At 40.2% G+C, this 17,683-nt stretch overlaps 1 protein-coding gene across 3 annotated transcripts in view; it reads left to right on the top strand.

The window, feature by feature from the left end:
* The first annotated feature begins 6,442 nt into the window (after positions 1 to 6,442).
* zfyve9a (zinc finger, FYVE domain containing 9a) overlaps positions 6,443 to 17,683 on the top strand; it is a 117,353-nt gene continuing 106,112 nt past the window's right edge. Inside the window, exon 1 of one of the 3 annotated variants that reach the window (XM_080195465.1) lies at positions 6,443 to 6,633. The gene's annotated coding sequence lies outside the window, so the exon portion shown is untranslated. Of the gene's footprint in view, positions 6,634 to 7,272; positions 7,348 to 7,405; positions 7,426 to 17,683 lie in introns of those variants that run through there. The other 2 variants (XM_080195466.1, XM_080195467.1) reach the window with 2 other exon arrangements.

Genomic DNA, 17,683 nt, shown 5'->3' with positions numbered 1-17,683 from the left:
TCTGTAATCTAACTCAATGCTGCTTTGGCCCCTTTTCCTCAATACTCTTGGCCAGCAGAAATGTATCAGTCTGAAAAAATATATCTATCTCAAGTCTAATTATCAGAGCTAGCATCTGTTCCTTTTTTTTGGAAAAACTTCCACATTTCTGCTATCTTTGCATGAAGAAATGTTTTGTTTCTTCTCATGATGTAGCTTTGATTTTAAGGTTATTTCTGTTAGTCTGAATCTTGCCCCTGAAATGGGAAATGTTTCTCTCAAACCCATCAATTTCAGAATCTGAAAAACTCCCATATACTACAGAGAAAATGCCTAATTGATGTAATCTCTCCTCATGATCTAACCCTTGGAGTCCTGGTAACAAGGTCGTAAATCTGTATTTCACCCCTTCCAGGATCAATAAAGGTATGCTACCCATAATTGTACATGGTACTCCAGATGTGATCTATCAGGGCTTTGTACAGTTGAAACTAATTTCACTCCACTGGATATTCCAGTCCTCTACATGTGAAGGCTGAGTCCATTTGCATTTTGATTTTTTTTTGTATAATACAATACTCTGATATTCTTTCTGGTTATATCACAGCTTGGTATGGCTCCTGCTCTGCCCAAGACCACAAAAAACTACAAAGGGTTGTGAATGAAGCCCAGTCCATCATGCAAATCAGCCTCCCATCCATTGACTCTGCCTACACTTCCTATTGTCTCAGAAAAGCAGCCAGCATAATTAAGGACCCCACACACTCTGGACATACTCTCTTTCACCTTCTATCATCAGGAAAAAGATACATACCGAGGAATCAAGGACAGCTTCTCTGCTGCCATCAGACTTTTGAATGGACCTATCTTGCATTAAGTTGATCTTCCTCTACACCCTAGCTATGACTGTAACACTACATTCTGCACTCTCCTTCTCTATGAACAGTAGAGCTTTGTCCATACAGCACGCAAGAAATTACACTAATACATGTGACAATAATAAATCAAGTCAAATCTAGTTCGTATTACCTTTATTGCTACTCTGCACCAGTGCCTTGTCTTTTCCTATTAACCTTCCAAATCTTCCTACATGTGAACCCTCCTGCTATTACTGTTATGAGGTATATAAGATTCTATTTGGGATTGTGTCCTTAATTTTAAGATAAAATGAAGGGGGTAATATGACCTGTTCTGAAGTCGGGTTGATTTGGTTGTTAGAGGTCAAAGGAAAGATTAGATTGTTTTACTGGGCAGAAGGTGCAAGATTGGAGACAATAGAAACAGTCTGTGTGTTAACAGTGGAGTGTGTCTCCAAAGTGTTGGGTTGTAAACTGTTGTGCTTTAAGCAGTCCATTTAATTCCCAGATGAAAGTGAGATTTGGGCTCTCAAGAATAGCTAATTAGATGCAAGATCCTTATGATTTCCATTGCAATGGGAAAGGATGCAGAGAAAGCCATTGTAAAGATCAAATTATAGGTTTTTCTAGAATATTACTGAATATCAGAGTGTTTTGAGTTGTCTCCTGGATCCAGGACAGAAGAAACAGTTAGAGACCAAAAAAGTCCTGACAGTTTACCATGAAGAAATGTGGCTGAAAGCTTGTGATCAGATTGAAAAGACGAAATTCATGGGGACTTGTAACAAATCTAGAAGAGCCGCCTAGCTTGGGCTAAAGGGAGAATTTTTGGAAGGATATCCCACTGCAATACAGTTCTAAAATTGCAAGTTACCAGGCTAAGAAAAGAACAGGAGTAAACCTTCAGGAGCTAAAAATCACTTTGGGTTGATTGAGAAAATTGAATGTCCACATGAAGGACATTTACATTGTATACTTATGAAGTGCTTTTTTTGGTTTGGCTAAGAATGAGGGGGTATTCCATTCTGTGGTTTAATGTATTAGTAGCTTACAAAGAGAATTTTTAGAAAATAACAATGTATGATTAACTATAGTGTTGTCATGCTCAATACAAGCATGAGGATTTTGGATATTATATGTGGTAAGTTCGTACTTTGTGAAAATGGCCACAACACCTGTTAAGATGGTTGCAACTTATTATTGACTATGGGGCATTTAAATTGTATTATATAGCTGATATTTATTTCTTCATGGTGCTGAAAGAGAATGCTTTGAACCCATTTGTGAAGTATAAACACTCCATTGTTTAAGGAGGAATATGGGATTTTTAGACTTTTGGTCTCAGAGTGCCATATAAAAGAGAACATTTGATTTCAGGTTTGGGTAACAATGAGAATCAATGACTAATGTCACTGTTGTTGTATCATGGTGATCTGAAACCCATAAGTATTAACCCTGCAGTCATGTGACAAATTAATTTTCAGAGGCTGCAGTTGAAAATATCCTGAACAAAGTAAATCCATCCAGGAGAAACATCTGAAAAAAGTTTATTTATTTTGAATGCGATTGAGTTTATTTCTGAATGTGATTACTATCACTAGAGAGGTAGTGCTTGATAGACTAACGGGACTAATGGTGGACAAGTCCCCATGACCGGATGGAATGCATCCCAGGGTTCTGAAGGAAATGGCAGAGGTAATAGTGGATGCCTTAGTGATTATTTACCAAAATTCACTGGATTCCGGGGAAGTGCCAGAAGATTGGAAAATGGCTAATGTTACGCCGCTGTTTAAAAAAGGTAGCAGACAAAAGGCAGGGAATTATAGGCCGGTTAGTTTAACGTCTGTAGTTGGAAAAATGCTTGAATCTGTCATCAAAGAAGAAAAAGTGAAGCATCCAGAAAGGAATGGTTTGATAGAGCAGACGCAGCACAGATTCGTTAAGGGGAAGTCGTGTTTGACAAATTTATTGGATTTCTATGAGGATGTGACTAGTGCGGTAGACAGAGGGGAACCGGTGGATGTGGTGTTTCTCGATTTTCAAAAGGCCTTTGATAAGGTGCCTCACAAAAGGTTGCTACAGAAGGTTAGGGTGCACGGAGTTGGGGGTAAGGTGTTAGCGTGGATAGAGGATTGGTTGTCTAATAGGAGGCAGAGTGTTGGTATCAATGGGTGCTATTCTGATTGGCGGTTGGTGACTAGTGGAGTGCCGCAGGGATTGGTGCTGGGGCTCAGCTATTTACCATTTATATAGATGACCTGGAGGAGGGGGCTGGGTGTAGGGTGACGAAATTTGCTGATGACACGAAGATAAGTGGAAAAGCAAATTGCGTGGAGGGTGTGGAAAGTCTGCAGAGGGATCTGGATAGGCTGAGTGAGTGGGTGAAGACCAGGCAGATGGAGTATAATGTTAGCAAGTGTGAGGTTATCCACTTTAGCAGAAATAATAGTAGGAGGGATTACTATTTAAAGGGCGAAAAGCTGCAGCATGCTATAAGTGCAGAGGGACCTGGGGGTCCTTGTGCACGAGTCGCAAAAACCCAGTCTGCAGGTGATCAAGAAGGCGAATGGGATGCTGGCCTTTATAGCGAGGGGGATAGAATATGAAAGCAGGGAGCATCCACTATCACCTCTGCCATTTCTTTCAGAACCCTGGGATGCATTCCCTCCGGTCCTGGGGACTTGTTCACCATCAGTCCCATTAGTCTATCAAGCACTACCTCTCTAGTGATAGTAATCACATTCAGAAATAAACTCAATCGCATTCAAAATAAATAAACTTTTTTCAGATGTTTCTCCTGGATGGATTTACTTTGTTCAGGATATTTTCAACTGCAGTCTCTGAAAATTAATTTGTCACATGACTGCAGGGTTAATACTTATGGGTTTCAGATCACCACAGTGCAGGGTACTGGTGAGGCCGCAGCTGGAGTACTGTGTTTTGGTCACCGCACTTGCACAACAATATTTTGGCCTTGGAAGGAGTGCAGAGGATGTTCACTAGGCTGATACCGGAGATGAGGGGGTTGGACTATGAAGAGAGACTAAATAGACTGGGTCTGTACTCGCTGGAGTTTAGAAGGATGAGGGGGGATCTTGTAGAGACGTATAAGATAATGAAAGGGATAGATAGGGTAGAGGTAGAGAGATTCTTCCCGCTTAGAAAGGATAGCGGGACTAGAGGGCACAGCCTCAAGATAAGGGGGTGCAGTTTAGATCGGAGTTGAGGAGGAACTTCTTCACTCAAAAGGTGGTGAATCTCTGGAATTCTCTGCCCGTTGAAGTGGTGTAGGCTACCTCGCTAAATATATTTAAGTCACGGGCAGATAGGTTTTTGACAGACAAGGGAATTAAGGGTTGTTGGGAGAAAGCAGGAAAGTGGAACTGATCCACTTCAGATCAGCCATGATCTTATTGAATGGTGGCGCAGGCTCGAAGGGCTAGATGGCCTACTCCTGCTCCTATTTCTTGTGTTCTTATTAGTCACAAGTAGGCTTACATCAACACTGCAATGAAGCTGCTGTGAAAATCCCCTTGTTGCCACGGTCCAGTGCCTGTCCAGGTACACTGAGGGAGAAGTTAGCATGGCCAATGCACCTAACCAGCACATCTTTGGAGTGTGGGAGGAAACTGGAGCAACCGGTCTTTAAAATAAACTGAGTGCTATAATTCAAAGAAAGAGAAAATATGCTAACCTTATAAAAAGGTAAAGTCAATTGTCCCTGATTATCATAGGCTGGTGCTGATTTAACCTGAGGATCACCACACTTCAGGTGAAGAGGAAGGTTGACAAGACATTCCTTTATAAATTGCTGCAGCTATTACAGGAATTGAATTCACGCCATTGGTATCATTCACTAACCACCTGTCCAGCCAACTGATCTAAACTGACCCCTAGCTACCCTTATATTAAACATTGGTTATACCACATTTGGAGTGCTGTATACCGTTTTGGTTGCCATATTATAAAAAGAGGCACTGCAGATGATGAAAAAAGAGTTGCAAGGATGATATCAGAACCAAAACACTATGCCTACAAAAAAGGATGAACAGGCTCAGTCTCTTTTCTCTTGAAAAGAGGTCTAGGGATGACCTTTTGGAGGTCTTAAAATTATGAAAAGTTTTATTAGATTAGACACAGGCACAAAACCTGGCTTTAGTCCATTAAAAATCCACTAACTTGTACAGAATTGTGATTTGGCCCAGAGTATTTTCATTTGTGGGGAAGAACAAAATTAGGAGCCACCAGTATAAAATGGCCACTAAGAAATCAAGTCAGAGGAAGCTTCCCTATCCAGAAAGTGTGACAATGTGGAACTCTCAACCAAGAGCATTTGAAGTGAATAGTATATTTCTTTTAATAGAAGCTAAATAAATGTGAAGGACATAGGAATAAAGAATATACTGTCAGAGTTAGATGAGGAATATGTGGGGAAGCTTGAGTGCAGTATAACAGGGCATGAACTGCTTGGGCGAAATAGCCTGTTTCCATGAATGTAATACGATCTGGACTGGGCTATTGGTAGAAAGACCAAGAACCAGAGATTTAAGGTAATTTGTTAACAAAGCAATGGTGACAGGAGGAAAACTGTTTTGCACAGTGAATGAATATGCACAGTGTATGTGAAAACAGATTTAATTGTGGCATTTAAAGGGAATTTAGTCATTAGCAGAAAAGGGGAAAAAAATGGGAAAAGCTAGGGAAGCAGCACAAGGTGAATTGTTCTTGTGGAGAGCATGCATGGAGGATGCAGGCCAAAAGGCTTCATTCTGTGCTGATTCCAAACATCCTGCATTACTGAAATTAGCTGAACAATCTAGCTGAACAACAATGTAAACAATGGGGGATGGGGGGGGTGGAGGGATGGGGAGTGGGGGAATTATATTTCATTGCTTGGGTCACTGTCTGTGTGGAGTTTGCACATTCTCCTCGTGTCTGTGTGGATTTCCTCCGGGTGCTCCGATTTCCTCCTGCAGTCCAAAGATCTGCGGGTTAGGTTGATTGGCCATGCTAAAATTGCCCCTTAATGTCCTGAGATGCGAAGGTCAGAGGGATTAATGGGTAAATATGTAGGGATATGGGGGTGGGCCTGGGTGGGATTCTGGTCGGTGCAGACTCAATAGGCCGAATCGCCTCTTTCTGTACTGTAGGATTTCTATGTAATTCTGATTCATTGCTGTTCTAATAAAAGCCAAGTAACAAAACGCGGTAACCTTTCGCAACCTGGAATCGCAGACTCCATTGGCTATTCGCGGGGAGAGATAAACCAATTGGAACCGGCTGCTCGAAACCCGCCGTCTCATTGGTGATTTGCTGAGCTTCGGGAGTTCTGAGGATTTCTATTGGTTGGTTTTGGGGAATGAGAAGTTGCGATTGGTCAAGTGGAATGGAGCTCTGCGGTTGGTCAGGTCTGACGGCGGCGCACTGGGATTGGTCAGATCTGACAGCGCGTTTGGATTGGTCAGATCCGACGGCGCCCCACTGGGGTTGGTCAGGTCTGATGGCGCGCTGAGATTGGTCAGGTCTGACGGCGCCGCACTGGGATTGGTCAGATCTGAAGGCGCGCTGTGATTGGCCAGCTGGGGCGATGCTGTGGGATTGGCGGTTGGGAGGTCGGTGCTGGTATTTTCCAAACGTCAAGCGCGTGATGGATGGCTGTTGAGTTGATGTCGACGTCGGAGTGGGGAGAGCGCTGCGGATCTTTCCCATTAAGATGCAAAGCGAATAAAAGCCACAACGGTGGAGTGGCCGGCGACATCTTTCAACCCCCGCGTTGGAAGCGATGAACCCGCGTCTGGTAAGGGAGAGGAGGAGGAGGAGGAGGTGAGGGGAGGGATAAAGTCCGGGAGCGGTGTAAAGGTTTAAAGGGTTTAGATTGAAGCTCCCTCCCTCTGAGTGACCCTGAGGGCTGTGGCTGGCTAATGCGCTTGCTGCTGAGGAGATGGCAGCCGCGGGCCAGAGTGCGCTTTGCGGATAATCCCGAAGCGGATACTCCGATGCTTCGGGCAGGCCTAGGGAAGCACAAGCACAGGAATAATCTCGCCTTCGCCTTGATTACCGTGTTGGTTGTCTTGTGCGGGGTGGGGTGTATTGGTGTCGAGTCTGCAAGTGTTTGAATTTTATTACCAATCCGAGATTTAAATACTGCGGATTAAACCGATTAGCTACAACAGAGGAAGGGGGGGGGAGAGCAGTCATTTATTTTGCAGAGTGTAAAGCCTGGACTTTACGGTACTGCTGCTGCGTTTTGACCACGATCTGAGTAAATTGTGTATAAAAACTATTTCGCACATTCCGAAGGTATGTAGGTTCCATAGGCATTGCCCCAGTGTAGACAAACTGAAGTCCTGGTGGGAAGGAGTGTATTTGTTACCGTTTTTATCTCCCCTCAACAGCGTGCCGCAGAATCATGCTATAAAGTTTTCCCATTATTCACCTCGGGCTTCTGTTGTAAACCGCAAACAACGACAGCGATGAAATATTGTAGGACACTTTTTGGATCCAAAACGATGTGAGATCAGTTATCGGTTTAAATTTTTTTTTCGCTGTGTGCAGGGAATTCTACCTCAACACACGGGAAGGCTTTTGAGTAAGGCTGGAAGTTCATTGCATGTGTTTTTGTGGGGTTTTTGTTTGAAGAGATCTACGCACAATTGAACCAAAAGTTGCAAAATATTGATTGGCCGTTGCCAAATGTCGTTTTATTCGATTGCTAATTTTGTAATCCTCAAAAATCGGGTTAGTTTGTCCAGTTCATTGCCGGTAATAAACAAAAATCTTCCAGTTCTGTCACCAGAATGGGCTGACTGTTGCTGTGTTAATTCCTCAAGTGCGATGCTTTTAGTCTGTGAGAACAAGTCCGGTTACTTCATGGAGTAAGCGAGGTGAATTTGATAGAATTCTATCTTTGCAATGCACCATGGTTGAGCTATTGCCACTTTTTATTATAGAGTTAAGAAATTAAATTTGTAGTTTAATAAGGATTAAACATTTCGTCTCAAAATATTAGTGAGGTGAATCAAATAACTGGAGAATTGTTTTATTTCACTGGAATAGAGAAGGATAGGGTGAAAATGTAAAAACTTAAATTGAAGGTGTTGGATAATAAGTGACAACAAAAATATGGGATTGTTAGTAGGAGGAAAATGAGGTCAGAATATTTTATTTTACAAGGTTGTTGTAATATGGTACTATTTTACCAAATAGTTGTTGCAATAGAGACAAGGACATTTTTTAAAAGGGAATTATGCAAATATATGGAGAAGATGTGGAGAAAGAAGTTTTGAAATTTCATTGTGTCTTTCACCACCTCGAGACATGCTAAAGCGCTTTTCAGGTTTGGTGATGTTGGTTGGGATGTAAATATTGGCCAGGATGCTTGTGGTGTTCTTCTATTCCTCTTCAAATAGTGACATGGAATCTTCTGTGTCTACCTGCAGATTTCTAATAGGCTTTGATTTACTGTTTTCATGTGAGCAGTTCCTCTGAGAACACAACGCTTTCAGTGCTAGATTGTCAACCCAGATGATGTGCTTGAATCTCTACAGTAAGACTTGACCTATTGGTGTGAGCATGCTTCTGCTGAGCCAGGGCTGTCACTAAAGGAAAACAAGATTAGCGTGGATGGTTGCAGTTGGAGAACTTGTTTGTTTGTGCTTAAGATTTAGATTCCTCCTTTTTTTTGACTAAGCAATTTTTTTAAACGAATAGATCTGACATTGTCTGAAATTATGAATTTAGGAAAATACATGCCAAACAGGAGATTGCAAATCACGTTGCATAAACCAGTGCAATAAATATCAAGTTTTTGGTTTCCTTCAAAAGATAACTTGACATTCTACTACGAAGTTTCCAAGGCAAGTTGTATCAACTAAGTATGTGGCCATGATGTGGAGATGCTGGTGTTGGACTGGGGTGGGCACAGTAGTAAGTCTCAATGCCACGCTAAAGTCCAACAGGTTTATTTGATAGTGCAAACTTTCAGAGCGCTGCTCCTTCATCAGGTGAGTGGAGCCACTCACCTGATGAAATTATAGTGCTGCAAAAGCTTGTGCTACCAAATAAACCTGTTCGACTTTAACCTGGTGTTGTGAGACTTCTTAATAAATATGTGGCACCACTGAGCTGATTGACATTTCTCAGTTTATGTAAGCAGTAAAACATACTAATACATTTCAGGGCCAATGAGACAGATTAAGTTGAATAGTAAAATTCACCAGTGTACTGGGCATTTACTTCTGGAATTTCTGAAGAATATGTCCCTTCCTCTGCTTTATGCTGCCTGTCTCTTGACAATATTATCCAAAGACATGGAGTCAGGTTCCACATGTATGTTGCTGACATCCAGCTGTATTTTTCCACCATCTGTCTTAACCCCCCACTGCCTTTTATTAGTCCTGGATAGGTGGCAGTTTTCTTTAGTTAAACACTGTGAAAACTGAAACGATTGTTTTTGGCCTTCAATCACATCCTCATCTGAGTCAGTACCCCACCCAAACCCTTGTCTCATGTTTGATTATACTGTTTAAAACCTCGGAATTCTTGTTGACCCTGAACTGAACTCCTGACCCAGTGTGACAAAGGATAAAGGCTCTTAACACTGCCTGTCTCCATCTGCTGCTGAAACTTTGAATCCATGCTCTTGTCACCTCTAGCCTGAACTATTCCCACTCTTGGCTAGCCTCCCATCATCATTCACTCCATATAAACTGCAGCTCATCTAAAAACCCTGCTGCCTGTATCCTAAACTGCACCAAATACAGTCGTGTCCTTGTTCTTCATTGCTTGAAAATTTAAATTCTTGTGTTGCCCCAATATCCACTCTGATCAGTGTGCATTTCTATCTGATTAAGATTTTGTTTTTTTCAATATAAATACAATTTTAGACACGTATGTAAGTTGTTGATGCATTGATATTCTGCAACATAGAAACATTTGTACTTAGTCCTTTAAAAAAATTACATTTTGCTGTGGTTGGATTATTGACACTAAAATAAATTGCAAATTTATGAAAATGAAAACCAAGATGCTTAGAAGTAAGCTGTAATGCTTTCTGAAGGGTCAGAATTATATCTTCTGATAGTGCACCACTTACAGTAAGGGGTTGACAATAACTAGCAAACATCCGTGCAGGTGTACAATTATCAGAAAATGCTGGAAAATCTCAGCAGATCTGACAGCATCTGTGGTGAGAACAGAGCTACTGTTTTGAATCTGGATGATGTTTTGAAGGATTATCCAGACTCAAAACTATTGGCTCTGTTCTCTTCCAATACTGTCAGACCTAGCTTTGATCTCTCTTCACAGATAATGTCAGATCTGCTGAGTTTTTCCAGCATTTTGTTTTATTTTGGATTCCAGCATTTACACTAATTTGTTTTTGTTAATTATCAATATGTCTTAAATTGCTTAAGCTGGAGGTTAGCCTGCCTTTTAAGAATGGCAAGGCAATAATGCAGAACACCTGCACCATTTTTGCTGTGAGCAAAATGATACATTTTGCAAACACTGCAACTGGTTAACGGTAACTGGAAATTGGCCAGAACGATTGTATTGACTTCAGTATAAACCCCTGATTGTACAATAACTGTCGCATTTTGTTGGGCATATGGGCTGCAGATAGACTATTATAAAGCAAGTTGGCTGGGGAATATTTTTTCAAATATAGACATTTTAATTCTGGAATACATTGGGCTGTTTATGCTTGTTTGATACATGTAATACTTTCTGACATAAGTGTATTGAGGGATGCAGACAGGACTATAACTTTTGATGGAAATTTCATGATTGCTACCCAAACACCAATTTCTAGGAAATAATCATCTGGTTTTGGTTATCTCTCTATTGCTTTTAATGAATTTCACATCCCTATAATTTATAGACTGTAGTGGAGATGTGAAACCACTTGTGGATACTTGAGCAAAGTTGCAAATTGAACTATTGCAGTGAAATTGGAAGTTTCATAACAATTTTTCTTGTTTATGCTGCAATCGCCATCTCGGTTCGTACTTACTGCATTCCTCTAGCTCAACCTAAAAGTGATCACAGGTTAGGATGGACTCTATCAAAGATTTGTGGAAGCTAATAATCATACTAGATCTTTTGAGACCATCAGATCGTGGGGACAATTATTGTTTTGTTTCTTTTCCTGCATCTAGTAATGCACAAGACAGACTATCATCCTTTCCCATAGCCAGTTTTCCTGGAACAGGTCACTAATCTGTCGCAAGAGGCTTATAGCTCGTGGGGTGGCATTCCACATCAAACAAGGCTGACTGGGAGTCTCCTCTGCTCTTAACACTTGTCATTGGAGTGTGTTGGAAGGATTTTGCAGTGTGTTACTCAACCTGTTATTAGTTTTATGAATGAACTTTCCTTAGCCACCACTTCCTGGGATGGGAATCAAACCTGGAGGTTCTGGCTCAGAGGCAAAGACTCTATCCATTGTGCTACAAGATAACTGGCGGAGGCAATAACAGCTTTGTAATAACTTAATGGGAACATAGAATCATATTATTATGCAGCACAGAAGGAGGCTAATTGATGCCTTGTGTTCATGTGACTGACAAGTGGCCATCCAGCCTAAGCACATTTACAGCTCTTGGTCCATTGCCTTTCAGTTTATGGTACTTCATAAACGAAATGAGGAGTTCTTCTCTTATTACCCGTTAAGATAGTGAATTCCGGATCCCCACTGCCCTTTGGGGATTCAAAGGGCAAATGCTTGCCCTTGGAATCTCCTTTGCTCCTACCTCCAACCCTAAAACTGTGCTTGCAGGTTATGTACTGCTCAGATAAGAGAACCTTCCAACGCAGTTATCCAGACTCCTCAAATTTTGAACACTTCAGTTAGGTCTCCTCTCAACTTCTGCCAAAGAGAACAACCCAAGCTTATCTTTCCTCATAACTAACCAGTCCAGGCAATGTTTTTCTAAATCTTAGGAGTCCTCTCTAGTGGGGGTTGGGGGGGGACGGGGTGGAGAGAGACAGTTAGCAAAGTTGGCTAGATGGCTAGCTTGTGGATCAGATTAACACCCAACAGCACAGGATTTGATCCTCATCTCACGGAGATAAACTTGGAACCCATCTCCTTGCCCTACCTGTACCAAAGAAATCACGACAAGTGCTATGATGCAGAGAATATTCACCAAGGACCTATCTTTGGGCAGTGAACTGAAGCCCTTAAGTGCAATCACAGTTTCTCTTTGATACAGTTCTTATTACTGTAGTGTTTTATACACTTCCAGCACAACCTCCCTCTTCTTGCCTTTATTTGCCAAGACACAGAATAAAGAAACTTTTCCTGTGCTGTGTACCACTATGACTACATAAGTTTCCTCTGTTGTCTTGTCAACCTGATCCATCTGTGCACGTGACTCAAAGGTCCCTCTTCTCTTCTTTTTTGTACCCTACCATTTACTGTGTAATGGTTTGCTTTATTAGCTTTTCTCAAATATTATCTCACATTTCGCTTGAGCTCCATTTGTTACTTCTGCCTACTTAACTAGTCCACAGATAACTGTCTGCAGTCACAGCTTTCTTCCAAGTTATCAACCATGGGGCCAATTTTTTTTCTTAATCTACAAAATTCTTACTCAACCAAATTGCCTGCATTCAAGTCCAAATTATTGCGATATATCACAAAAAGCAGGGACCTAGTACCAAGCCCTGCAGAATTCCAACTACCTTTCAGTCACAAAAACACCCTTGTTTACCCTTTGCTCCTTGTCTGTGAACCAATTTTGGATTGAACTTACCTCTTGCCTCGCATCTTATGAGTTTTTACTTTTGTGACTATGAAGGCTACAACAAATGTGCATAAAGTTTGACTTCCTCACTGTGAACAAATAGCCATGATAAATTGTGTATTTTTTTGTATTCCTGCTCTGGTTTTATGGTCTTCTGCCCCATCTCTAAAAAGTAGCTGAAATATGATTCTGAGTAGTGTTTGTATGTTATCTTGCTTGGAAATGCAGGATTCTGTCTCTGGGTGGGATGCCTGGTAGAAGTAAAAGTGGAAAAGCTCTTGCGAAGGTAGCAGCAGAAAGTTTGCCAAGATAACATCCATGGAATCACTAAATCCAACATTTGCCACCTTATCACCTGTTTTTCTGGAAAATATCATCAGGGGCTCGGTCATCTATACTGAACATGCTAAAGACAACACTGTAAAGTTAACTGTTTATGTAAATGTTGGAACATGTGATCTATTAAATATTTGTAACTTTAATCTGTGTCTATATTGCTCATTAAGCTGCAAGTTAAATGTGCAACATCTGTGCTATAGTGTTTAGAATTCTTTATGTAACTGTAAACTTATTTTGTATTAGCTCCAAACTACATTAACTTTTGTGAAGTCATTCACAATTAGAACATCTCAATTATGAATTTATTTCTAGACGTGAATTTTGTAAACATAGTCATAGAATAATTATGGTGCAAAAAGAAGCCATTTGGCCAATTTGAGGCACTTTGTACAGCAATCCATTAACCCTGAGCCTCTGCTTTATTCTCAGTCCTGCAAGTTTATTTTGCACAAATGTTCATCTGATTTCTTCTATAAATTATCGATATCTCTGCTTCCACCACTCAGAAGTAAGGTGTTCCAGATCATCAATATTCACTGAGTTTAACAAAAGTCCTTCCTCATATCACCCCCTGGCACTTGCCCAAAACCTTTTTGTGTCTCCCTTTGGGTCCCTTGGTGATCAACTAAAAGCAACAGTTTTCTCTTTGAAAATCTTTACCTAAACTTGTCACCTTGTACATCTGTATCAAGTCTCTTCCGCAATCTGCCTTACTGCTTATCGAGAACAACTCAACCAAATAGCTAAAATCCCTCGCCCCAGAAACATTCTATTAAATCTTTTTCTGCATCCTCTTGAGTACCTTCATATCTTTCTGTGGCGCCCAGAACAGGAATCAGTACTCCTAACCAGACCTTTATAAAGGTTCAATGTGACTTTCCTGCATTTGTACTGATGCCCCTAATTATGAAGCCCAAGATCCCAAATCTTTGCTAAGTATAAAAACAAATTACTGCGGATGCTGGAATCTGAAACAAAAACAGAAAATGCTGGAAAATCTCAGCAAGTCTGATAGTATCTGTGGAGAAAGTAGAACTATCATTTTGAGACTGGATGACCCTTTGTTAGAACTGAAAACAATAGAAAATTAGATGAAACATATACTGTTAGGGTGAGGAGTGGGGGAGAAGACTGGTGGAATTGACAAAAAAAAGCAGCAGTCTTGGGGAACATCAGCTATCATCCTCCAGTCTGTAAAACAGTTGTTTTCCCATGACTTGCTGTTTTCTATCGTTAAGCCAATTTTTAACTAGCCTTTTATGCGGTACTTTGTCAAACATTTGCATAAAATCCATATAGACAACATCTGTTACATTGCCTTCATTAGCCTTCTCTGAAATATCACTCATCGTAATTTGCTATCACTTATGTTAATTAGTTGATCTGTTCTGAGGATTCAATAGAATAAAAAGTCTACTGTATCTTAATCTGTTCCTGGTGTTGTACTGACATGTAATTCTTCCTGTTAATGTCAGGCAGGATTTTTTTTTCCCAGTGAGTTTAATTTGGTGCACCTGTTTAATAATGCTAGACAAATAAAATATAAATATATACGTGGAACTAAATAACTGAGAAATTGCAAGAAACTTTCCAGTGAAACACATCTGATATAGAAACAGTTTTTTAGTGCAATTATGTATTTTCAGAAACTAATGTGTAGGGGAGATGTCACCATTAAATATGCAAGTGGTTGCATGCATTCAGAATTGTGAAACCATGAAATGGGGAGCGATCTCATTAATCAGGCAGTTAGGGTAATGGATGTAAATTTAATACCACCCACTCATAAAGTTTTTCAAAGACAAGTTGTAACAGTATTTCCGTTACCAGCATGGATGCAACGTTAAAGTGAATACATCTTGGATCTGCAAGAAATTAAGGGAGGAAATTGCAAATATTCTATGGAAACAGCATTAATGAATGAGTGATAAATCTGTGGAATAGACAACTTAGAAAGATGGTGGGATTAGTATTGATTCATTCAAATGCAAATTGAATAGATTTATACAATGCTTTTGAGCACAGAATATAAGTAATTTGAGATGATGCATGAGTATATGCTTTAGTGGAACAGACGACTCTGGACCCACGGTACTCACCCTTTTTATTGTGAGTTTCCTCATCTGTAACTGAGATCGAATATTTTCATTAGTGAAACAATTCTGTTACTATTGCACCATGTGACTATCAGGGTAGTAGAAAGTGAATTAACTGAACATTTTTGTTTTGTTCAGCAATTCTGTTAATCCTATATAAGCTGATTTTGTTTTTTAAAATTATTTAATTTCTCATATAGGTTTTGCTTTTGATGTTCAGTGCTCAGGAATATATTTTGGTGCTCTGGATTGATATTCTGTTCCTCCTTTGGCTACCATGTCCAATAGGGCATTGGCAACTGTGGCCTTCCGTTTGATTGGCTCATGATAACGCTTGGTGAAATACTGCAATGGTTTGCCTTTGCCTTCTGTGATTATGGCTCACCAGGAAATTCCCACTCTTACCACCTGCTATCAGGCATATTGGAAGCATGTACATATTGATAATCAACTTGTTTGGTCATATTATTAATGCATCTTCTGTGCCTATTATGTCCTGAAGTGGGACTTGCACCAGGAGTTTCTGGCCCAGCAGTACAAGTGCTATCATTGTGCTGCGTGACGTCCCCACGAATTCATATTGATCTTGCATTTTGGAGGAGTGTATTTGGATAGCTGGTTATGTGGAGCATAGGACCATAGGTTAACCAGGTTTAGCATGTTTGGGTGTTACACCTAATGTGTGACTTGTTTTTCAGACTGTCATTAAGTGGCAGGTGTTGCTGTCTGGTTTTAGCAGTAATACAGTTCTCTTGTTGTTCATACATTTTTGTACGCATGCAAGTCTTAACTTTGCGTTCATCACTATCTGCCCAGTTGGAGAAGGATGAGATGATGAAGGGTTTTAAATACCTCAGAAATTTAAATTTTAAAGCTCAGCCTCATTCACTTTCAGAAGGCCCATCAGCCCTTTGCGCCTGCTCCACTTTTAAATAAGATTGTGGCTGATCTGGGTGTGGCCTCAACTTCACTTTGCCATCACCGCCCGCCGCCGCCCCCCCCCCCCCCCCCCCCCCCCCCCCCACACACACACACACACACACACACACACACACACACACCCTTGATTCCCTTTTCTATCAAAAATCTGTCTAATTGTGCCTTGAATAAATTCAACCTCCATAGCTTTTTGGGGAATAGAATTCCACGTGGCTGTGATCCATTGAAAGAGGAAAAAAAACTCATCTTTTATCTTAAATGCTAGACTTCTTAAATTGTGTCTCTCTCTCGCTCCTCCTCCTCCTCCCACCGCACCCCCCCACCCCATTTTAGTTTTTCATACAAGTGCAAGCAGCCTTGCAATAGCTACCCTCAAAGTCTTAAATGTTTCAATAAGATCGCCTTCAATGGGTGTAGACCCAAGCTGATTACCTTTCTCCACTTAGATAATCCTACCATTTCAGAAATTAGTGGAGTAAATCTTTTCTAGTGCAGTTATGTTTTATATAAACATAATTTATATCTTTTTCCAATGACAGGAATTACATGCTAACCGTCTACATATTTTTAAAAAATTCTTGATGTAAAGATGTTGCAGGACTTGTTATTTAATTGAGCAGCTTTGGTACTTTTTGATATTTTAGTTCATATGATTTGTTCTTTGTATAAACTCAATAGGCATCAGGGGAAACTAGCTAATATTTGAAAAGTGTTTTTTAAAATTTTTTTCTAAACTACCCAGTAGATTAATTTTTATTGCTTTCCAGGTCTCTGATTCACTTGGGCATATCTCGATGACAGGTTATTGAGTGAAAAGTGTCTGTGAAGTAACGCACATTCTGAGAACTATTATTTTGGCCATAAGTTTTCAAGTAGTAGCTGTATGCAATTTAGCATGTTTTGGTGTTACACCTAAGGTGTGACTTGTTTTTCAGGCTGTCATTAATTGGAAGGTGTAGCTGTCTGGTTCTAGTAGTAAAACAGTTCTTTTGTAGCCCATGCATATTTGTATGGATACAAGTCTTAACCTCGCATTCATAGCTAGACTGAAAGCCTCAGTCTGATTTTTGTTTGGTTCCTTTTACCTTTTAATAGTTTTGCACTTTCTTATGGTACTGCTTCAGCATTACCATTATAAAAAGCTAATTTCTTTAAATCAATAAATTATTTTTGATTGGGGTTTGCTGAACTCCTATTCTTAATTGATTTATTATTTTTGACTTGTTAACCACTAAAAGCAAACAAAGTTGACCTTTAAATTTAAATTTGAGGTATTTTAAAAAAAACCCTTAGTCTCATCCTTCCCCAACTGGGGATGTAGATGTAATGACATGCATTCAAATGCCATCATCGCAGCTGGGGGAACTTAAATTCAATAAAAGAAATCTTGAATATAAAACCAGTCACAGTAATGGTATCCATGTTGATCCGCACTTCCTGTGGGGAAGAAAATCCTTGCCCGATCTGACTTGTGTGTCGCTCCAGACTATAGCAATATTGTTGACTCTTAACTGCCTTCTGAAATGGCTGAGCAAGCTATTGGGCAATTGGTAACAATTGCTGGTCTTGCTAGCAACATCCAGTTCCCATAAAAGATTAAAGAAAGTTAATAAAATCTCTATAAGCCCTTACAATCCACTGTCTCATTTCTCCATTGCTCTGGATTTCGTCCTGTATCAATCATTCACAATTTGAGCTATTTTTGGTGTCTTGACCTTCTAATTTA

Source organism: Carcharhinus amblyrhynchos, chromosome 9 (assembly GCF_965287045.1).
Source record: "Carcharhinus amblyrhynchos chromosome 9, sCarAmb.v2.hapA, whole genome shotgun sequence".
NCBI lineage: Eukaryota > Metazoa > Chordata > Chondrichthyes > Carcharhiniformes > Carcharhinidae > Carcharhinus > Carcharhinus amblyrhynchos.
This window is presented reverse-complemented; position numbering and strand designations above follow the sequence as displayed.